The sequence below is a fragment of the Anser anser genome (assembly GCF_964211835.1).
Source record: "Anser anser genome assembly, chromosome: 5".
NCBI lineage: Eukaryota > Metazoa > Chordata > Aves > Anseriformes > Anatidae > Anser > Anser anser.
This window is the reverse complement of record NC_139725.1, coordinates 63176101-63198730: the sequence shown is the minus strand read 5'-3', so window position 1 is coordinate 63198730 and position 22630 is coordinate 63176101. Positions and strand designations below refer to the sequence as shown.

Here is a 22630-nt window from a genome sequence, read left to right as displayed (position 1 = left end):
AGAATGCGGCAATATCTGGAATTAAATCTGTTCTTAATTGCTCGCTTATAAATGGCAGCGTTTCTCCAAATGGAATTAATTTATTATTTTTAAATTACCGAAACAAGGCTCAGCAGCACAAACTCGACAGTTAGCATTAGCGCGATAATAAGACGCTTCCAAAAGGTGCGCTTGGCATTTGTAGCGCATAATGCGATCTAACAAACCATAAACTGTGTCAAAATACTGCTAAGGTGGTAATTAAAACTTTAAAAACGCAGAATAGATGAATACCCTCCTAATTGTGACTTTTCAATGAAGCTCTTTCATAAAAAACATTGTTTCTTGCCAAAACAAATTCAAAGGCATTTTTGTAATTTCTTCTGGGGAAAGGAGGAGTGTTTACCCAGCCTTTCATGTTGGCTGGGCTTTTTGACTTGTATTAAAAAAAAAAAAAAAGAAGAAACTAGTGAAAAAAGAGGCATTTTTCTGGATATTCCTTAAAAAGCTGCACTGGCAGCTGCTGGTCGTGGATGGGGATGAGTGCGGGGTTTAGGAGGGGGCTCTGCAGTGCCCCAGGACCCGCTGGGGGCAGGAATCCCCCTGTGGGTTTGGGGACGGGATGGGGACGGGATCCCCCGCTCGCCCTGCAGAGCATCTTCAGCAGTGACAGGCACCCGGCCAGCGCACAAAGCAGAGCTGCTTGCGGTATTTATAGTTTTCCCTTCTGATTCTTATCCTTCCAATTTTGGACACGTTTTTGACAGCTTTTACCTGCTGAGTCACCATTCAACCCCTTGCACGGGAGCAGCTCCTGACATACCAGTTCCCCGAGCAGGCTTGGGCAACTGGCATTTAAAAATAAATCCTGCAAGGGAAATGGTTTTGTGTTTTTTTTTTCCCCCCCTTTTTTAAAATTTTCAACTGCTTTTCCTGCTGCGTGCTCGCTTCCTTGTCCAAGATGGCTATTTCGTAGAAGCGATGCCTGGGAGGATGCCCTCACGATTTATCGCCGCAGCGCGGAGGAACTGGATGGTGAAACCAGATAACGGCTCGACTTGGAGCGACGAGTGCATCTGATCCTGCAGCAAGCCCTCTGGTTTTGCCGGAGATGGATTTTTTCGGTGATAAACCACGACTCGAGCACAAACTGTTTGATTCTCGTCGCTCCGCTTAATAAGAACTCCCGGCGCTGGAAGCAGCCGTGGGAGAGGACCGGGCTCTCCGAGGGGAGCCTGGGTGCAGGGGTCGCAGCCTTCCTCCTGATGCTCGGGTCGAGGTGACAGGAGTGTTGACAGCTGTTTTTGCAGCGTTGCTTGGTGCTTAATCTGCGACACTTGCTCGCAGGCTGCCTGTCGGCGACCAGAACGTGGGGGCCGGCTCTCCAGAAACCGCGTGGAAATAGCTCGGATGCGTGCGGTGGCGCTCAGCTCGGGTGCCGAAATACCCGCCTTCGTTTTGCTTTGAGCGCTTTCTGCCCTGAAAAAGCATCTTGGATTTTCTGGGGGGTGAGCGGCGGTTTTGTGCGTGGCGTGGTGACCGTCGGGGTTGGTGTCAGCCCCTTGCAAATTCACACACGCGTTGATCCGGCTGATAGGAGGGGGAGGTGTTAGGGTGTGCACAGCTGTCATGTTCCTTATTCTGCGTGCTCACACAAATTCCCCTGTTCCCTCTCTCTGCGGAATACCCTAGAAATCAGTCATTCTGGACTTATTTTCCATGAATCCCCCAGGTAGCTGCGTTTCACTGGCACGCAACCACTAGAGGAACACTGGCTCTTGGGGAGATGTGCTCGCGCTTCATTCCGCATGCTGTCCCATGTGCCCCCAGCTTTGGGTTTTGCAGGGAGGAAAGATGGGGTGTGCTTAACGAGAGGCAACTGGGGAACAACCTCTGCCTGACATCGAAGCCGCTTCGGGAAGAGGAGGCTGGGGATGAAGGGCAGCCGGGTCGAGCGGGGCTCCCGGGCACAGTTGCTGGGAGATCATCGGGGGGAGATTTATGCGCGAGGAAGCATTGGTGGGATTCCTCGGCCCGACTTCCTTCACCGAGCGGCTCGGCGGCGGACGGGAGCTTCCTGCCTCCGCAGCAAAATGTAATTTCGGCATTGATATATTTAGGATGCTGCGAGGCGCCGCGAATAGCCCCGGGGCGCAGGGATCGGCTCCGAGGCAAAGAACCGGCGGCTCAGGCTCACGGCCAGCACTGGTTTATCGATATCTGAGTCTCATCCCCCATGTTGTCTTTCCTTTTTTCTGGGTTCTTCTGATCTTTTCCATATCTCATCGTTGAATGCCTTGGGGATATGCTGCCTCAGTCCACCAGTAAATCCACGACCCAAAATTCAGGGCAGCACGGGCCCAGCAGGAGCAGGCTTCAGGTGGGAAACCCCCGGGGTGTGTTTGCAGTCCTTTGTGCAAAGTTTGGCCCTTGCCTACACAATCCCCTCTTGTCGTTCTTGAAGACAACAAGATGTGCTCTTTTTTAAAATCTGAACGAGTAATTAAATAATAAATAGCTGTTCACTGCTTTCCTGCGAAGGAGGTACCCTGTCTTTTTAAACCCTTTCTATTAGAAATGGATAGTGAGCTAATTTCTAATTGGGCACAACTACCCAGTGCTTGAACATGAGGCTTCCCTTTCCCATTGCAAGTCTCTTTGGTGATAGCAACCTCCAGCATATGGTTTTCTGAGAATTTCACATGTAGCTCAGCCACGTGGTGACACCCTCTCCATCTTCTGGGCGCGTGCTAGTCTAAAAGTGGTCTTTTTTTAGTTTCCAGGATGCTTGTGAAGACTTAGTGCTAGGAAGGAAAACAAAAGGCCCACCAACACCAACAGTTTCTGCAAAATAAGGTTTCTAAAAATGCATCTCCTAGCGAGGAGAACACATGTGCCAGGGTTACAGCACAAAAATTGTTGACGTGTTTTGCTAAATTTTGCTAAGGGATTTTCGGCGCTGAGGATTTCTGTGTTTTAACAGTTAGAAAAAGTCTGTGGAGCTGGGGGCCACACGCAGTGCTTTTCCCTCCCGCCTCCCCCTGGTGCCACCCGGCTCTCTGGCGCTGTCCCCGCGTATAAAGGAAACATTCCCCGTTGCTTTTTGGGTGCCCCTTTGGCTGGAGGCGTGTGGCAAAGAGGAGAAAAAAAGAAGGGAAAGTCTTACTCTATCTCGCGCTGCCAGAGCAAGGAGAGGGCTGCGGAGATGTCGAGCTAGACGAAGGGGAGCGTGGGGATGGACTCCCTCCCTCCCGGCACACAGCTCCGGGTTTGGCTCTTGTTTCAAAGCTCCTCTCTCTGTTGGCTGTTTTAAATTTAGGAGCTGGAGCATGTGGGCGTCCGGGGCCAGTGGCTGTGCTGTGGAGCAGGAGCAGGACCAGGCATCTGCAACAGCAGGTGCTGCTGAGCCCGCTGCCATCCGCCACCCAAATCTGTATCACACCGGGGAAGAGAAAAGGTGCTGAGAGCTGCTCCTGCAGCGTTTTGAGGTCTGGGCACTGACATCCCTGTGTCCCATGGTGCAGATGTCCCCTAGTTGTGCTCAGCCTATAAATCATGCTCAGGGACCCGCTGGCAGCTCTGCCACCTCCTGGGGCATCCATTTGGGAGCCCGGGCAGGGACCACAGCTCCTTGCTCGAAGATGCCACCAGATCCCCTCCTTCCCTCGTGTGGGACAGCTGAACCCACCTCAGGACGGGGCACTCAGTGTTTTTGTCACCCCTGGATGGTTTTGTCCAGACGAGGAATAAAATTGGGTCTGCAGTTTGCAGGAGGAGACTTGGGTAGCGGGATGGCTTCATCTTTGTTTCCTGGTCCTCTCCTCCCTGTTCATAAGAGGCAGATAATCTACCTGGCAAGGGTGCTGGGAAGCTAAATGAATTCACGCTGAGGTCTTTAGACAGAAAGTGCTGCAGTAAGCACAAAGTGGGGGTGTAGGCACGGTGCTGTACAGCGCTTGGATGCAGCGCGCTAATGTACGCGCACAAATGTGCTGAGACCTTTCAGCGGAGCTTTAAAAATCTCCTGTGCCATCGCAAGGGTAAATAGAGGAAGAATAATGAGCCCAGCATTGCTCTTTTTGACCTCTACTTCCGAAGCAGGGCCGTTTCTTTCCCTTTGTTTCGTGCTTGTGTCCCCGCCGGGTGCTGCAGCCCCACTGGGGAAGGGCACCTGGAGCACCTCTTATCAGCCCTGTGTGGGCAGGGGAAAATAATAAGGTGCCCACCTGAATTTCCTTTTTCTTATTTTTTTTTTTTTTTTGTAAGAATAGCTTGGAAGAAATGGTCCAAAAAATAAGTACTGAGGTGTCTGAGCAGCGTATAGGAACTTCAAGCACCGTGTGGAAGCAGGAGGCTGCAGTAGCTTTGCTGGGCCGTGGCACTTCATGAATTTGCTCTGCAGGTCAGTCACAGACTCACGGGCTGGTTTGGGTTGGCAGGGACCTCACAGCCCATCTAATCCCAGTCCTTGCCATGGGCAGGGCCCCCTACTCCCAGCCCAGGCTGCCCCCAGCCCCATCCAGCCTGGCCTTGGGCACTGCCAGGGATGAGGCAGCCACAGCTCCTCGGGGCAGCCTGGGCCTGGGCCTCACCGCCCTCACTGTGAAGAATTTCTTCCTTATATCTAATGTAACACTACCTTTTTTAGTGTAAAACCAACCCCGTTTGTGCTGTCAGTATGCTCCCTGCTGAAGAGTCCCTCCTCAGCTTTCCCATAGGCCCCCTAAGCAAAGGGCAGAAGAAATGGGGACGAGTGGTTCTGCGTGGTGCTATGGCCATGCACATCATCGCCAAAAATCTCACAGGACCCCTGGCTTCTCCAGCCTGCAAGAACTATTTCTTCGCCTCGTCGGCACGTAGCCGCTGGGTGCAGGGGAAGGGGCTCTGCAGCCCCTCCGTGCCCCTGAGCTGGGCTTTCCTCCATTTCCTCCACACGATTGCGCCCCATCCTTCCCGCAGCCCAACTCCCGCGTTTTGTGGGAGCTGTGCTTTATTTCAGCATTTCCCATCAGCTCTGCAAAACGGGAATCAGCTCTCTGTGGTGGGCACCGCGCTACTCTGGCCGGGACCTCATCCTCGCCTCGCCGACGGTGCCCCTCAGCAGCACGCGGGGCTTTTATCAGCTCCGCGCCTCAGGGGATGGCAGCTCCTGCTCTGGGAGCACCACGTTGGGGCTCATCCCACCCCATCCCATCCCAGGAGAGGACGGGGACAGATCACAGCACCAGCTCTCCCTGTCCCTCGGGTGCCCGGCAGCAGCAGATCCCCTCAAGGGGTGTCCCCAACCGGAGCAGGCTCACGGCAGGCCCGCCTGCTTCGGCTGGGCCCGGCGGGTTTTCTCTCGCCAGGTCGAACGATAAAGGCCCCCTTGTTAACGCGGGTTGCCTTGAGCTATGTTTCCACAGCTTTCAGTCTGTTTACAGAGTATTCAGACATGTAATTCCACCGGATCTGGCTGCTTACGGAGAAGGCTGGATTATTTGCGTTTCATAAATAAGGCCAGAAAATGCAAGGCCCGGAGCCCTGAAAATCAGCTCTGCGTCGCTCGTAATGGGGGCTTCTTTTTTGGTGCCGCTGTCCTGCCTTTTGCTCTTATTTATTTATTTTCATTAAGTATACCTCCCCTTCTCTCTGTCCGTGCCCAGCCTGTTACCACCCTCTCCCAAAACTCACCTAAGCCCTGCGAGCCAACAGTGCTGCCGTCGGCAAGAGGCGAATCTGCATCCCTGGGGAGCAGCGCCCTGGTGGCCCCCTGCTCCCAGCATTGCTGGGTCAGCCTTGGCTGGATCCTGACGGTGTTTTTTCATACATCCGAGTGTATTTTGCTAGGAGCTGAGTTTGTGTGCAATTAAACCTGGGCCTCCAGGAGGAAGGAGGATGCATCCGTGGACTGTCGCGTGTGCCATTTGGTCACCATTCACGGTCCCATCCCCTGTCACCTCTCCCATTTGTCCTCCTGGCTGTCCTCAAACCACCAAAGGGCTGAGGCTGCTTTAAAGCAGCACCTCCACGAGCTCTGGAGCCCACTGGAAGAGCGGCTTCATACATGTAAATGAGCGGTTTGGTTAATTAGAGCTCCCTAGCCCTCTTCCAGCTGGACATGGGCACCGTGGCCCTGGAAGCACGGGGTGGCATGTCCTTGGGACGGGCACCTGGGCCAAGGCTCGCACCCAGACCCTGCCGAGATGCTGAGAAATAGGCTAACCTAACACTTTTTTTTTTTTTTTCCCCATGAAAGGGTCTCTAATGGTAGTTTAGTGGTTTAAAGCACCTTGTAAGGACTATTAACGTGAAAGCAGCGCTGGTACAAAAGCCATATGTGTAACTGAGCGTGGAGGTGTCAATTCAATTAGCGAAGTGCTTGGAGGGACATCTGTGAGCAGTCGGAGAGGCTTCCTTCCTTCCCTCCTGTTCCAGTTCCACCAGCACCACGAGTCCTGCCCCTGGCTGACCCCAGCCAGGCTCAGTGTTGCCATCTGTGAAATGGGAGACAGTGTCACCAGCCTGCCCACCTTCCCAGGGTGAAAATTTCTTCCATCTTTTTGAAAGAATTGCTTTGGCTGAGCTTGGGGTCTGGGTTTGTGTCCCTCTGGAGCTGGCGAGCACCAAACGATGGGGGTTATTTGCCCTGCGCCCCAACGGGTGCTGCTGGCACCCTTGGGATGGAAATCCGGGAGGATAACGGGAGCTGCACCTGTGTAGGAGCATCCTGCAGCCTTCTCGGTGCTGTGTCACCCAGCCTTGATGCCACATCTGGGCTGGGGTTGTCCCTTCAGGATGGGGCACGTGCCCAGCACCGCTGCTAACGGCAGTGTTGTGCCCTCAGCAGCCGCTAGCGGACACGTGGGAAGTAGTCACAGTAGCATGGCCTGTAAAGTGATGTCTTCCTGGTGTAAACCCTCGTTTTCCAAAAATCGGCATTTCTGGGGGAATTCTTAGGTTCCAGCCAGACCAATAGCTTGGGACACCAGCCCCGTAAGCAGAACAATAGGAAGCTGTTTGGGCGGCCTCTCTTCTCATGGAAAACAGACCTAAGGACTTCGGTATCTCGTTCTGGGGGAAGTCGATGAGTCCCTGGAGCTTGGCGCGCTCTCTCTGACTTTTCAGCCCAGCAGTTAAGACAGACACCCCATTTTAGAGGTATCGGTAGTGAAGAGCACCTGTGGTGTCGGGCTCGATGCCTCGCAGTGGTTGGGGTGATGCTGGCAGCACTCAGCATCTTCTGCTAACGGGGGCTGCGGTGGGCAGGGGACGGGGACGGTCGGATGGAGCATCCACAAAGCACCCCATAGCTGTGAGCTGGTTAGCACCAGGTGTACGGACCAAACTGTGAACAGCAGGGGAGAGATGCGGACCCCAGGGCTTGCTCGCCCTCTGCCTTGATGTGCTGCTGCATCGCAGTGCAGAGGCAAGGAAACATTTGGCTCTGTGACACCTTTGATGCCAGAGGCTTGTTTTGAAGCCGTGACCCTCCCGGAGAAGCTTTGGTGCTGCTCAGCTCCCAGGTTTCCTGTCTCAATTCATCAAGAGCGACCCACGAGGTGTGCAAGCAGTGCAGCCTTCAAGTGGGCTACGTCTGAGAGGCTGCGGATGCTGATAATAAATCCGATTAGACTTCCATGCTGTTGTTTTAAATGCTCCGTGTGATGTTTCCAACGGCATTCTAACTTCCTTGGTAGGACAGCGGTAGGATCTAGAAATATCCGAGGCGTTAACCGTGTCTGTCTGTCTCTGCCTTCCCGTCCAAAGATAACAAGAGCCGCAGGCGAGCCCTTCCCCCAGAGCCGCCGGGCTCGTGGTGCTTCTCAGTGCATGTTTTGGCAGCGAGAAAATAGCCTCGAAGTACGGCAAGAGACAGAAACACGCCGGAGCATCAGGAATGAAACCGGTCTCTTTGAGGACAGAGCAAGAGGACATAAAGATTTTTTTCTTCCTTTCTAAAGGTGTTGGGAGCAAAGCCTTTTTTTTTAGGGGTGGAGGATCGCAAAGCCCTCGCCTGGACCAAAGAAGTGATTCAGGCTGGCAGATTTCAAAATGAAAACACAACTGGGGAAAAGCTGACTTTTTAAGAACGACTGCTCGCACAGGTTTAAGAAGAAAAATCGCCTTCTCTTTGCACTTTTGCTGACGTTATTCCTCAGGCTGTGCGTTAAGGACCTGAAGGCAGCGCCAACTTCTTGGCTCTGCTGTGGGTTTCCGAGCCTGTTTGGGGCCGTGCTCTCCCTCGTGTGGTCCAGCTGGGGGCCGGGGCAGGAGCTGAAGGTCGAGGCTCATTGCTCTTCTGTCTGAGAGGTTCCCCAAAACCCCAAGACCTGCTCCTGTGCCCTCGGAGGGTTTGTGTTCCCTTCTGTGCCCATCTCTATCAGAGCAGGCTCAGCCAAAGTGTGAGAGGTGATGTTAATCAGGCTGGGTCACTCAGTGATGAGCACAGGGAAGATTTAAAGAATTCTCCCTCCTAAAAAATAAAAAACAAACAACCCTACATCTTGAAGACTTGTGAGCTCAGCTCACCTTTTCCAGCCCCCAAGCCCCCTCCAGGCTGCTCACAGGGCTGCTGGCTCCAGAACGAGCTGCCAGGCACAAACCATCCCAGGGGGCATCGAGGGCTTCCAAGCTCCCTGCAAAGCTGGCCGGGCTCCACCGGGTACCAGCAACGCTTCCCTGGGGGCAAACCCAAGCACAGGCAATGAATAATAAAAGATGCATCAGCATGCAAGATTGTGCTCCGTTTTTTAGTGGATATTCAGTTTTTGCTACAACTGTACCCATCGTTGTGACCCTGGAGTAGTGACAGTAAGATGCAAAGAGAGGAGGAGAGAAAAATGCCTGTTGTAGTAGTAGTAATAATAATAATAAAGCTCTGATTTAAACAAGACCTCTGTAGTTCGGAGGAGAAAAAGCCAAGAGGCAGAGAAGAACTACATGATGTGTCAGAGATGCCTTCAGCAAAAAAAAATAATAAAATTTTAAAGTGAGCTGCTCCCTCTCCACTGCCACGTCCCTGTGTGCTTTCCCAGGCAGCGCCCTGCACGCAGCGCTGCCTCTGCCATCCGGGTTTGCTGCTGGGCAGTGCCCAGCCACGTCCGTTTGTGATTTGGCCTTCTGCAGAGGGACGTTTTTGCCAATTTTGGAACCAAATCTTAGGTCTTTCAGAGGTGAGGTGGCTCGAGATGCCCGCGGGTGTTGTTGGATTCTCGGCGTAGCGCCAGTGAGCGCAGGCAAGATGCGGGATGCAAATACACAGCGGGGCAGCTGAAAATTAAAAAAAGGTGAGATCTGTTCCTCCTGAAACCTCGAGACTCCGACCAGGAAGATCACCCGTTTAAAAATAAGAAAAAAAAATAAGAAAAAATGATAAAAGCGGGTAGTGAGCTTCACACCCCTTACTTCTTCCACACGTATTTCACGGTGCCGAAGTCACCTTGTCGTTCAGCTCTTGGGTTTCCACTTGAGCGAGGTTTAACACATCCCTGAGTGATCCTGTAGTAAATACGGTGATTCATCCTTCCTGCCGTAGTGAAAAGGGGAGGTGGGGATGCCTGTCAAGTGCCGCAAGTCCCGGAATTAAACGTGGAGGGATTTTGAATAACCTCTGGGTTCGCAAAGAGAAGCGCTAATTTTAGTGTCGAGGTGATATTTAATGGAAGAGCAGCCGAAGGGACATGCTCGTTTTTAGGCACCCAACAAAAAAAAAAAAGTATAAATACAAAAATAAGTTTAAAATAAAGTAATTGGAAATTAATTGAAATTTAATTTTAATTAGGTGCCTGAAATTGGATCGTCTGGGTCCCTGGGGGTCCTATCCCTGTCTCTTCCTTTTTTTTACCTTCTGTAAGGAAAATGCCAATTAATTTTGTAAAAGTGCTTTAAATAACTTCGTGTCTGCCACCTGTTGCACGTCAACGGGACTCAAATGTTCAGGCATTTAGGATCCCACGTGCAGTCGTAGTTACAGAATAGCTGCAAAGGAGGAGAAGCAGTTGGGTCTTCGCATCTCTAAGATGCCAAGTTTTCCTTAAAAGCAAGAAAAATGGATCTTGTTCTGCGCTGGAATATCTCCCACCTGGGTTTCCCTTTGGCTGGAGCCAGGGGTCGGAGCCCTGTGAAATCTCAGTTTCAGGACCCACGTTGCTCAGGGTGTGCACGTGCACGTCTGTGTTTTGGGGCTGGGGGCAGCATTTTGTGGAGCAAGCCCCTGCTTCCCCCGTGTTGGGCATGTTTCAGACTTTAGCTTCTCGTGGTGAGCTCCTGAAGCCGTCGCCATTTCCTTCCACCTCTCCGAGCTCCCCAAAAGATGCGTTTTGCTCAAGAAGCCCGACCGGCGGTGTCATTTATAGATGAATTATTTGCACCTGAATAACCTTGGCGTTTGCTTGCAGCAAGCCTGGGGATCAGCTTCCCCACACGCTGCAGCACCGCTGCCGCTGGACCTCGTGGTGTTTTCCTGGGCCGGCTCCATCCATCCCTCCCCAAAGCCCTGCCCTGCTCCTTCCAGGGGCTGTACTTGGCTGGAACTCGCTGCTGAAGGCTTGGGCTCTTCTTTTGGGTATGGCTTTATCAGCTGCTGATAATCATTGCTGGGCAAAATGAGCATCACTGGAGTGCTGGACTCGATGCTCAGCAGCCCAATGCCTTCACCCGCCTCTAACCCACCTGGAGCCTCCCTTGAAATCCCTCTCCGGTGATGTGAGATGGGGGCTTTGGGGGGTCCTGGGGCACCCCTGCTCCCTCCGGGCACAGGCACAAGGTGCAGTCCCCACCAGGGATCACCCCAGCAGCAGTGCCTTTGCTCAGAAATCCACCTTGGAGGCATCTCCCCGTGCACACAGGGTAAGGCACCCACCCCGAAAAGCTGATGGAGCCCCGTGCCTCGGAGCTGCCGGCTTAAGGGAAGGCACAAGTGGCTGTTTAGCTGCATCTTACTCATGTTGCTGGTTTCCACATCTCGGCCCTGAAGTGAAATCATCCCTCAGCATTTAACTAATGGAAACTTGTTTTAGGTGCCAAGATAGGTCCTGCTGCCTCTGAAACTGTTTTTCCAAAAGTGCTGGAAACATCGTGCAGCCGCAGCTACCAGACGTGAGGCGGGGTGGAAACGTTCGAACCGAGCTGGGTACCTCTGATACCGATTTTCCAGAGATAAGGTTTGAGCCCCCCGCATCGTATGGCAGCGGAGTGGGGCTTGTTTGTCGCTTTGGTCACAAGGGTTTGTTTTTCAAGCCAAATCATTTCATTTTGGCCGAGCGGAGGACCTCAGAAGATGAATGGATTTCTTCTGCCTGCTTTCCTGTGCTCTCTCTCATTGTCAGAGCAACGTAAAGGCTCCTTGGAGTAATTAGGAATCTAGCCCTTCATTTTTCTTGTCTCTTTCCTTCCTTAAATCAGGGGAGAGTGCTCGTTCCTCCTGTGCAGCTGAGACTGCACGCGAAATAAAATCCTCCTCGGTGCAGCGCAGGGCTGGGTAACGCAGTGCTTAACGCTGACTTGAGCGTCTGCCTTCCCAAACGCGGGAGTCGAGAAGAAAACTGATTTCTCTTTACTTAAAACGAGGTGTGTGGCTGCTCGGGTAGGGCTTGGGAACCCTCTGGGGCTCCCGGGTGCTGCATGTATGCGTAACCATCACGCACGCTTGGCTGTTTGTCCTCGCTGCTAATTTAAAGGTCAAAGCCTCGGAGGTTTCCCAGTGTGTATCGTGTGCCGTGATTAGTTTTTCCATGCAAAAAAAAAAGTTAAATTTGCCAGTAACGTTTAATTATTTTCCAATTAATTTAAGCTCTGCTGGAGGAGTTGATGTTTGCACCGGGCAGCAGCGGGGGCATCCCCGGAGCGAGAGCCGCGTGTCCCCTGCAGCTGCCTCGGGTATAGGAGCAGGACTTTTTTTCTTCTTTTTTTTTTTTGTTTTTTCCTAAAAAACAAATTGAGTCTCAAGTATGAAAGTCTGATGAGGAGAAATAATGCACCAGAACATTTGCTTGTGGTTTTTCTCTCCCTCCCTTTCCCTGTGCGTGCCTGTAGGATAGGGCGAGCGGCGCCGCTGGGATGGGGGCAGGCTGTAGCCTGATGCGCCGGCTGCTTTTTGGGGTGCTAGGGGGTGGTGGGGTGGCTCAGAGGTGGGTCTGGGGGCTTCGACTTGCCACTGTGGGGATGGAAGCTCCTCAAAACGAGCAGCTTCTCGTCTGCTGGTCCCCAGCAGCTTCATGTTTGGGCCAGGTGACGGGGAGGCTGGAGGGTGGCAGCAGCTCTGGCGGGATGGTGCCACGTGCGAGTTTGCCGTGGCGAGACGAGGGGAAGGGCTGCTTATCTAATTACCCCCGAAGGCTAATTATAGCAAGGAGCAGGAGTCGAAGGAATGAACTTTCTGGGCCTGACTCATCCCCTTTGCTCCTCTCTGGCAGCTCTGAGAGCGCAGTGGGTGGGAATGTCCCCGGAGATGCTTCCCACGTCTGACGGTGTCCTTGGACGCGGGGCGACGGCTTCGCCCGAGCCATCTGCCCGGCATCCCTGGGGCTGCCTGAGGATGCTCTTGCCTTCACTCGGCGCAGGATTGCCCCGTGCTCGCTGCAGCCCCGGGAAAAGCGAGGAAAAAGCCCGTTGTTCTCTTCCCACCCCCCGCAGTTTTGGTATTTTCGCTCCGAAGGGAGCCGGAGGGTTTGTCTGGCGTGACCTCTTGCATAACGCGGGGCTGGAGCCTTCCACTCGGTAATTCCTGAGTCATGTCCCGGGCGTGTTTGAATTGGGCCATGTGCACCTAATTAGGGCAGAGCCTCGTTCCAAGGGGCTCCTTTTCAATGAACGCTGCTGGAAGGTGTGCTCCTTATCCAAGGCAGCGCCGTCCGACCCCAAACCATCACCGGAGAGCCTCGAGCGAAAGATTCCCCATCGCCCGTCCGATTATTCCCAATTCCCGTTTTATTCACTTTCACCTGCACTTTTCCGACCTCCCCCCGCCCCGTTAACCACCGAAGGAATTAAAACGTCGGATCGCCCCCCCAGCAGCCGATTTCCGCCGCCGTGCTGTACGAATGGCTAGCAGTGATGTACCAGTGAAGGAATGCAGCTAACCGCTGTCGGCCGGGATCTTCTCGCGTCCTACGGAAACTCCGCATTCTTCGGCCAGCTTGCGGCATGCCAGCACATTCCTGCTCCATGAGGTGGAAGCAATCCTGGTAGTGTGAGCTGTGATTTCTGTGACTGGGGTGGGGAAGCGCCGCTTTAAAAATACTCTTAATTATATTCCTTCTCGGCAACGCATCAGCGCCGTTTTTAGCCCATTACGAACGCTGCGATTTTTCTCTTAAATCACGCCTATTATCTGATTGACCTAGTTCTTATTTGATTCTTTATTTTTTTTTTTGCCATCGCGAAATGTTCTATTTTCAGGCACTTACAGCCCTTTAAGAAGGAGAAGAAGGAGGGGGGAGAAAAAACAGAGCCTAGCCCTGTGCCGTACCCATCCATTCGGCACCTAGGGGCACGGATGCAGCACCGATCCCTGTCGTGGCCACATCTCTGTGCTTCTTCTTCATCCCTGCCTTCATCTCCTTCGTCTTCTCTCTCCACGTGCCACCTCTGCATCCATCCCTGCCAGCACCCATCTCCCAGAGGGGGACCAGGGCAGGGAGCAGGTCTGGGGGTGCTCACGGAGGTGGTGAGGGGGAGATGTGAGAGCCTCAGCCCAAGAAGAGCTCTTCTCCATGGGCAAGCCGTGTCGCAGCAAGCCTTCCAGCTCTTCATTTTCGTGCAGAAGGAGCCAAAACGAGCCCAGGTAGTGGCGCCGTCGCTCACCCCGTGGTACAGATGATGGATGCTGCATGGAGCCAAGCAAAAGACTGAAGAAGCCCAGCAGCGTCAGGCTCACCGCCCCAGCTGGTCTGGCTCTGCCACGATACCTGGAGCACGTTTTTAGGTCTGCGGTCATGTTTGCCGTGGATCTGGTGGCCAGCCCTAGGGGTCCTTTCCCTGGAAGCCACAGCAAAAAAAAAAAAGCCCTGCGGGGCTCCTAGCAGCCTGCTGGGTTTTTCATCGACCTGTGAAGACAAAAAATCCCATTTGTGGTGATGCAGCCCATACTGATGTATTGTAAAATACACTGCAGCACAAATGTGCTCTGGGTTTTTGATGTTTTGAATCATCCTTTCTTAGGAAACTTGTGTAATTGTCCAAATACACGTACACACACGTACATGTACGTATAGTCAGTGCTGCACCGAGCTTTTTCGTGTGACCTCTTCTAGTCGTGGGGATTTTGTCTGTTTGCTCCAGCTACTTGCAGATTCCTGCCCAAAAACCCTGTTTATCAGGTAAAAATAAAATAGTCAGGCTGGTATCCCTTTCCAGCCTGTGTCCTGGAAGCAGGGGTTTTCTTTGGAAAGATGCTAACGACGGGAGCTTGGATTTCTTTCCCATTCAACATGTGGAGGCTGGGAGGACGGACGCCCTTTTCTCTCACCTGCGAGCTGCTGCCTCACCTGTGAAGGCACGAAGATCTTAAGGGAAAGGGCAGCATGGTACAAAGCATGTCGACGGGATAGCTACGAACCCGAATATATCCACTCCAAGAGATGGAAAATCATTCACAAATCCCCGGGGGATAGCACATGCTCCTGAGGAGCTGCTCTAGACAGGCTTTGTGCACGGCAGACAGATAGATGGGAGCACAACGTTTGCTCGGGAATAAGAAATGGAAAAACCTCACCCCAACCTTTTAATACCGACTCCTCTGGATTACATTTTTATTGACTTGTTTAAAATACGACGCAGGCAAAATCTGTTTCTCAAGAGTGACTTATGCTGGAGTTAAAAAACAGAAAGCAAATCTTGTCTGCCAGCCAAGCAAAACTTGGATTGGCTATTAAAACCCGGGTGTTGTTGGCTAGCATTGTATCTGATTACATGGAAGTGTGGGAGCTAATGCTTTCTAAAGCTATTTTTCCAGCCTTTCAGATGTTCAGTCCTATCACCTACTGTATTTGATCAGCGAGACTTCCCTCCCCACCAGCCCTGTGCCTTCTAGTCAAACCCGCGTGTCTCGGCGAAGCGCAGGAAAAGCACTTTTTGTTCTAAATATTTATTTTTAGGTAAACGTAGCTGTCGCTGCGGACAAAGGATCTGCAAAACGATTCTGCTGAAGTGCAAAGGAGATGGAGAAACTTGTTGATGGCAAGCATCTGACCGACTGTGCAGTTTTTACTGCCGGCGGTGAGGAACTGTCTCAGCAGGTGGAAATTACCCCGCTCCTGCTGAGCGGGCCGGAGCTGACCGTCGGGCTCAGCCAAGAGGATCTGCACGTCTCTTTTGAGTGCAACAGGCTTTAGTTTTGTCCCTGCAGAAGACGCAGGTGAAAGCGTGCAGTCCTGCCCTGCTCTGCAGGGGGAAACGGGTTGATGTGTGCGGGACTCTCAGGCAGAGCAGCTGCCCCTTCCACCGCTTAATCTGGGGTTTCCTGATTGAATATTTCCCTGTCTGTGTGAAGCTACTGGAGACAACTCCTGTGTGGACTGCTGGAAGGAGCCTGGAGATGTCTGTCTGTCTTTCTGGCAGTGTTGGAGTGCCCTGGACACGTGTCTGCTCTACTCTTAATGTCCTCCCGTAAAGAAGATTCTCCAAGTTCCTTGTCCCAGTGCTTTGGTGTCCTTACTGCGGACAAATTTTCCCTAAATACACTGAAGCTCCTTCCAGCACGTTGCACCGAGTCCTCTCTGTGCCACCGGCTAACTTTCATTCCAAAATGACAGCAGGTCTTCGGGACCTCGGTTTCTGGAAGACACCTGGGGCTGCGGATGGGAGAGGGACTTAACTAGCAATGGCTCCGTGGGAGCTCCCTGGGAGCGTTTTTGGTGCTTCGGACGGTGGTTGACAGAGGTGATGCCTTCCACCGCTGCTCCTCAGCGTCATGAGGAGCTCTGCTGAGAAGCGTTCGTCTTGGGACCGGCGTTATCTTTGTATCCCGTGTGATAACACACACACCCCGGGGAGCTCCTGGCCTGAGCAAAGGTGTTGGTTTGCCACAGCAGTGCAGGGACGATGACAAGGATGCCGTGGCAAGGGGGGAGCTTATTTGGGGGAGGTTTCCCAAATGTGCCTCTCCACCACTTGCCTACGGACCGTTTGCCCTCATCTGGCTGCTGGTGCATTGCAGGAGCTGCTCGGGTGGCTTTTTCCAGGTTGCGTTGAGTTCCCCACCGCTGTGCATAGCTGGTGGGTGGCTTAAAGCTGCTTGGGTTTTATGTCCCCGTGCATGTGTCCCACAGCTCTCGTGCTGCTGCTGAAGTCCTCGATGCGCTCTGTAGTGTACGTTTTTGTGATAAGAATTAAGGAGATGTGGTTTATAGTCCCCTTTTTGTGAGCAGACATTTTTTGCTGGATGACACCAGCATTCAGCTGGTGGTAGCTGGGGAGAAGGAGCAGGGGTTGGGTTGACACAGCGAACGTGCCGCTTCTGAGAAATTCAGTAGCAGGTTGAGCTGTTTAATTACCCTCTTTGTCCCCTGGGCTAGAGCTTGTTTATGAAAGATGGGTTTCGTCGAAGAGCTGCACCAGGCTTTGTGTGTTTTCACACAAAGCGTGTGCCTTGTTCCCTTACTCCCACCCCACCGACTGCTTGTGGGGCGGGCTTGGACGTTCCTAAAGTAATGATCTGTCCTGTCCTGTCTCCCCACATTAGTTTGTTGGGCAAAGTTCTAGAAAACCAACATTTCCCGGTGTTTTTCAGCATTGGGGCTCTCTGCATCAAGCAGGCAGCAAGGCTGGCTTTCCTGGTGTCGGCTCTTAAGTGAGGCTTTCTTGCCTGTTGGCGTTGAAGTGCGGAGGAAATTGGTGCCCACAGCTCGGATCTGGCTCCAGTCACATTCCCAAAGAACCCTTTTTTACCTTCAAGGCCTCACCCCGTGTGCCATGAAGGTGCCAGGGGCATAACAGCGGCCACAAAGCTTGCACAAAGGCCAGGAGGAGATGACAGACGTGTCCTCCCTCAACGTGACGCGCTGGCTGATCAGGTGGGACTCCTTATCAGCATGGTTCTCCCCCAGGAATCCTTCAGGAGGAGGCTGAAGATAGCCCCCAAAGTCAAAGGGTAGGAGACTTCTGTGAAGAAATGGCACAGAGAAGCCCCAGCCCCGCTCACCTGGAGAATCCCAGAGGGCTTCTGCTGCCCCGTAGGTTGAGCAGGAGGTGGGCCCAGCTCTCCTGTCCCCATCCTGCAGCAGCCCCGCTGCTCGTGGAGGGTGCTGCTAATGGAGAGTCATTACGAGGATGTTACGGATGAATAATGTAGAAAGTCTGAATAAGCAATATTGCTATAGGAAGCATTTGGAGAGCTGGTTCATCTTTAGAAGCGAGGCTGCTTCATTAATCTCAGTGAATAACGCAAGGCCATAAATTATGCTCATAATAGACGTATTTGCGTAATGAAAAGTAACTTTTCTTTGTCTTACACGGCCAGAGATAAGAAGAAACAGCATTTTGAGGCAGCCCGTCCCACCCTTAGGAGCAGAGGATGGCAGAAGGAGGCAGCCGTGCCCCGCAGCCCTCCGTGTGCCTCCGCTGTGCCCTTCACACCGTGGCTTGCGCCTGTCCTGCCACATAGAAAATCCGAAGAAGAAGAGTTAAAAAGAACTGCCGGGGCTTGCAGGGAGCTGGCCTCGCTTTCGGCATCAGAAAATATGAAAACCAGCCCGTGCAGCGCAGACCACAACAGAACTCAGAGGCTGCGGCGCGAGTCTGCAGGAAGCTGGTCTGTATGGCGAGGCCACGTCTCTGTAACCCAGTAATCCCTCAAGCTCGGAGGGCTGGAAGCGGCTTGCATTTCAGAGCGGGGAAGCTGTTTGGCCAGGCTGGAGAAACCGACGTTTCCTTGCAAAAGCGGGGGAAGAGGGAGCTCATCTGAAGGCGAGCGTTGCACAAGACGCGGCCGCGCTGCCGGGGTTATGGGGTACCTCCGATTTCCATGGGTTTGCCCAGAAAACACCCCAAACAAAAGTAAATGGCAGAAGTGCTGTCAGTCTTCCAGTTTTGGTGTTTTTTTTCCCTTTTTTTTTCCATTTTTAACATTCACACGTTATCTTCTTTCCCTCTGCTCGTGTCCTGCGCTCTGCTTGCAGAGGCACGATCAGGGCTTTGGGCATCTCAGCAGCAGCTTCCCATCACCTGTGGGAGATGCACGGCCGGATTTACCCATTGCAAAACCCCACTTTGCAGCTCTCCTGATGTACTAGGTTTCTGTGTGTTCACCACCGTGTTGCCGTGGGGCTGTGGTCGTCACTCGTGCAGAGCAGCGTGGGCTGTTTCTTTCCGTGCAGGTTTTTGCAACGCGTTGCTGCTGCCCAGGGGAGAGCAACAGGATGCCCGGGAGGCGATTTTCCTCTGCAGGAAGGTTTGTGCCTCCCTCTCCCTCCTCAAAAGCACCTGGCTCCCCTTTTGTTGGGAGTTTCTTCCCAAATGCTATGCAATTCGTTCGAGAAAATGAAAGCTGAAATCCTTCGTCTTGTGGTATTTTGGTAGTTGAAAAAAAAAAAAACCTAGGGCAGGGGAGGAGGAGGAAGGATTTCATTAACTGGAAGAAGCTTGGCAGGTTTCAGGCACTGCGAAGTGTTGAAATCTCCATCGGTAAGAGCTGGGAGAGCAGGTGCTTTTCTGTGCTTAGTCTTCAGGCTCAAAAAGTGCTTTTAAATGGAGATTTTCCCACTGTACAGAAAATCTTGCCTTGTTTCAGCAGGTGGTGAAGGACGGTCTTGGCTTTTGCTCCCAAAAGGTGTAATTAATTTACAAGGGCACCGCTGCGCCGTTGTTCATTAAGTTAAATGTCCATGCTGTCCCGTGTGTGTCGTGGTGTGTTCCTGGTGTGAAGAGCACCAGGAAACCTCCTCGGGGACTCCCCTGTGACAGCGGTGCTGCGGGATCCTTGCACCCCCGTGTCCCCAGACCGAGCCGCACAGCTCCGGGGATGCTCTCGTGAAACAGAAATCAAAACCGGGCGTGCGGCGGTTTTATTCCGGAGGAACAATGCTGCTCTTTGTTTTGAGGTCCTGCAGCGTTTCGTGGGTCTAGAAGGAGCAGAATGTGAAAGTGCTGGGCAGGAAAGGCAAGCCGGCTGCTCGAGCGTGCCAGCCGCCAGCGGTGAGGGGCGCGTTTTCAGCTGTGTCTCTACCTTGGGAGCGAAAGAAATCTGGGGAAGATCCAGGGAGCGCTGCTCCGGTACAAGCTGCTAACCGATTGTACTCAGCTCTCCCAGCCCACTTGGTTTTTTTGGCTTTCGGAGCCGTTAGTGAGGGCTGTCCAAAAACAGAGGAGCCCCATCCCTCTCCGTTAATTCCTCCTCTGCAGTAGACGCACAGATTCCTCCCCGTGTCCTCTCTGACTCAGCCCCATCTCTCCCCTCCTCTTCCACGCTGTCACTTCAGGGCACGACGGAGGGGGTGGCAGGAGGGCTGCCCCCGCCACCAGCGCCGTGACTCAGCACCGGGAGGGAAGGATGCCCGCGGGAGGGAAGGAGGGATGCCCACGTTGCCCAGCTCCATCTCCTCCATCTCTCAGCTGGCCTTGACTCGGCTGCCAAGCCGGCATCATTTTCCCTTCACCACCCGTGCAGAGCCCAAGCCGAACGCGCAGCTCGTTACCCAGGCAGGAAATGTTGGCGGATCTCAGATCCGATCGGATCGATGGAAGGGCAGCCTGGCCCTAATTGCTTTTTTTTCCGCCGTTCCCCGCGCAGCGGGAAGCAATGAGCAGTCGAGCCGTTTCCCCGCACCTCCCGCAGGGCAGTGAAATTTACACCTCGAGCGCTGCACAGAAATGGTTTTTTTTTTTCTTTTTCTTTTTTTAAACCCCAGGTCTGTTTTCCCTGGGGAACACCTTCGTACAGCAGAGCAGGCTCTAGCAGGGTCCCAGTCGCAGCCGGTGCGCATCAGGGCACACGCAGCACGAGGCACTCCCAGCACACCTGCATCGCATGCCACTGCTTTCCAGCAGTACAAGTAAATACACTGAGAATCAAGCCAAACCTCAGGCTGAACCGCAACCTTTCTCATCTTTTTAAACAGAAAAAAAAAGAAAAAAAAGTCCAGGGAGAGCTGCGCAATCTTTGCGCAAGCAGGTTTTGCGCAAGGGGTTTGTCGTAGAAGGGTCACCTGGCGGGCAGGGCCGCTTTCCCACCCGCTCCAGAAGCTTGCGAAAATGTTAACGAAGAGGGGAAAATCATTATTTTAGTTAGGCCTGTGCCATGTGCGGTCCCCCCGGGTGGTCCCAGATGCTGGGATGGGGATGGGGACCTGGCGTCCGTCCTGAGCCCTGGCGCGGCGGGGACCCCGGGTTGGTTAGGGGTGCGTTCGCCTGCTTGGGGTGCAAGAAGCAGAGTGCCAGCAGGCATGGGCACGGCGTGGCACAAACCGTCCCCAGCTCCTGCTCTCCTCTTTCCGCAGGGGACCCCTCAGGGCTGGAGGCAGCTCGGGCCCGAGGACGTTGTGCAGCAATTTCGAGCAGCAGATTGTGCTGGTGCCTTCTGTTAGCAGCACTTGGGTGTGCAGGCAAGGAAAACTTGCCTTAAAACTCCTCTCCTTTTTTCTCCAGGCGTTGCGTTTCCTCTTAATACGTGGAAATTACATTATTGGCCAGCGTGGTTCCAGCTCTCGTTTTATTTTTAACATTTCCATGTCTGCTGTGCGACAGGAAGCAACAGTGGCGGCCCGTAGCATCCCAAGATAGGAACCAGTTTGTTTTATCTTTCCTTTTGGCCGTGCTGAGTTCTGCTGAGCGCGTCTTGGCCAAGCTCCAGGACGCCGGACCAAGCCCACCGTATTCAGAGGGAATTGAATAATCGCTGCTTTGCGGTAATTGTAATGTGGGGAGGCACCAGAAAAAAAAAAAAAAAAGTGTTTGTGAAACGCTTTGAAGATAATGACAGCCCGCGCTCGCTTTTGAGGAGTGCCGGCGTTGGGGAGCGTGCTGCGGATAGCTCGTTAACGCACGGTGATTAGAGGACGGGACGAGAGAAACGCCGCTTGCAGTGGTGCCCCGTTTGGACTGCCTTTAAGAAGGGAGCGGCGAGAGGGAGGGCTCCGCCGAAAATAACCGAGCATCCCCCCGGCAGATGGTCCTATTCACAGACCTAAAATTACTCGGGACGGGGATGAAAGGAATTAGCATCTGGTGGCGAGGGTCGGGCAGCGTCCCTTGGCGTGGGGGTGACCAGATGGCCCCGGCTCCGCCGCCCGTGCGGCCCCGTGCGGGTGTTTTCAACCTTTCCCCACTTGCGGACCTCCGGGTATTTATATATTTTTCTTCCTCCAGGGGAGGTGCGGATTCCTGCAGAGCAAATGCAGGCTCGCTGGCAGGAGGCTCGCTTCTCCCGGTTCCCTTTTATGGACCTTCATCACCCCGCTCCTCGCAGCCACCGCGGGGCCCCCGCTGCGGGCTGGGACCTGCCGGCAGCGCCGGGTGCTTCGCTCCGGGAAAAACCCTACGGAGGCTCACACCTGGCTGCCCGGTGCACGAGCTGGGGTGCCAAATCGATATCCTGGCCAAAATGAAGCATGGGGAGGCGCAGTTTGTGGCCACGCAGGACGCTCGGGCTCTGTCCTCCTGCATCGCACGTGGACGCGCGCTGGCCGTTCCCCGGAGCAGAGTTTTGGGGTGCTTGTTTAAAGAGCTGCTTCCCCTTCTCAGCTGGAACAGCAAAAGCCTTGAGCATCAGCAGCCCGACCTAGGTTAAAAATGACCTTTTGGAGTTTATTGCCTCCCCTTCCCACTGTTATTTTTAGCCGGATGGTCTGGTTCGTGGCACAGCCCCGCAGAGGGCTCGGGGCGCACAGCCCCATGCGCACAGCGGTGCCGGGGAGCCCCCAGTGCCCGACTCCAGGAGCACCCGTGGCAGGCATCATGCAAAAAGCAAAACGCATTGCAAAACCACGCTGCAGTGCAAGGGAACACCCAAGAGCTAGGATTTACATCCCTCTCGCCCTCCTCGTGCATGGGGGTGATGTTGGCAGGGCCTGGATCCGGCCCAGCGTTTGCGCACGTTAATTCCACGGGCTCGCCGCGCTCTGCGAAAAGGACGGGGCAGGAACCTCGGGAAGAAGCCGCCGACGAGCGGGGGGTTGCCTTCCTACGTAGCCGCATTTATTTTTATTTTCCTTTTGAGCTAGTATTCCAGGAAAGCCCATTAAAAGCTGGCAGCCGCGCGCCGGCGAGCAGCTTGCCGGAGCCCAGCACCGGCGTTGCGATGCCGGCGGAGCCGCGCGTACGGCTGGGGATGACGGATGGCGTGAGGTGCCGGTGGAAAGGAGGGGAAAACGGGGATGTTCTCACTCCGCTGAGCTTCCTTCCTTTGTGTTTCCCATTAAGCCCGGGGAGCCGCGCTGATGCGGCTGCTTTTGCAGCCTTCCAAGCTGGAATTTAATTGCGGATGATTTCATCCCGGCCTTTTTTTTTATGTCGAAGCCAGTGGCCTGCGTCATGCAGCAGTGAATTTAGGCAGATTTTATTTGCATGTGAGTCATTGAGCTTTTCCAGCTGAATGTCACCAACTTGGAATTTTTTGTCTGATTTTGTTTTTGTCTCTTGGTGTTTTTCCACCGGGCTCTGCCGCTGCCCCTCGCTGCCTTCGCCCCCGCGCAAAAAAAAAAAAAAAAAAGAAAAAAAAGAGGAAAAAAGAAAAAGG

The 22630-nt window shown here is 53.5% G+C and overlaps 1 protein-coding gene across 5 annotated transcripts in view; it reads left to right on the top strand.

Moving 5' to 3' along the window:
• The window catches only part of SAMD4A (sterile alpha motif domain containing 4A), an 83565-nt gene that overhangs the window by 13395 nt on the left and 47540 nt on the right, over window positions 1-22630 (top strand). Inside the window, exon 2 of one of the 5 annotated variants that reach the window (XM_083837195.1) lies at window positions 4251-4381. The exons of the other annotated variants lie outside the window; for them this stretch is intronic. The gene's annotated coding sequence lies outside the window, so the exon portion shown is untranslated. The remainder of the gene's footprint in view (window positions 1-4250; window positions 4382-22630) is intronic. 5 annotated transcript variants of the gene reach the window in all.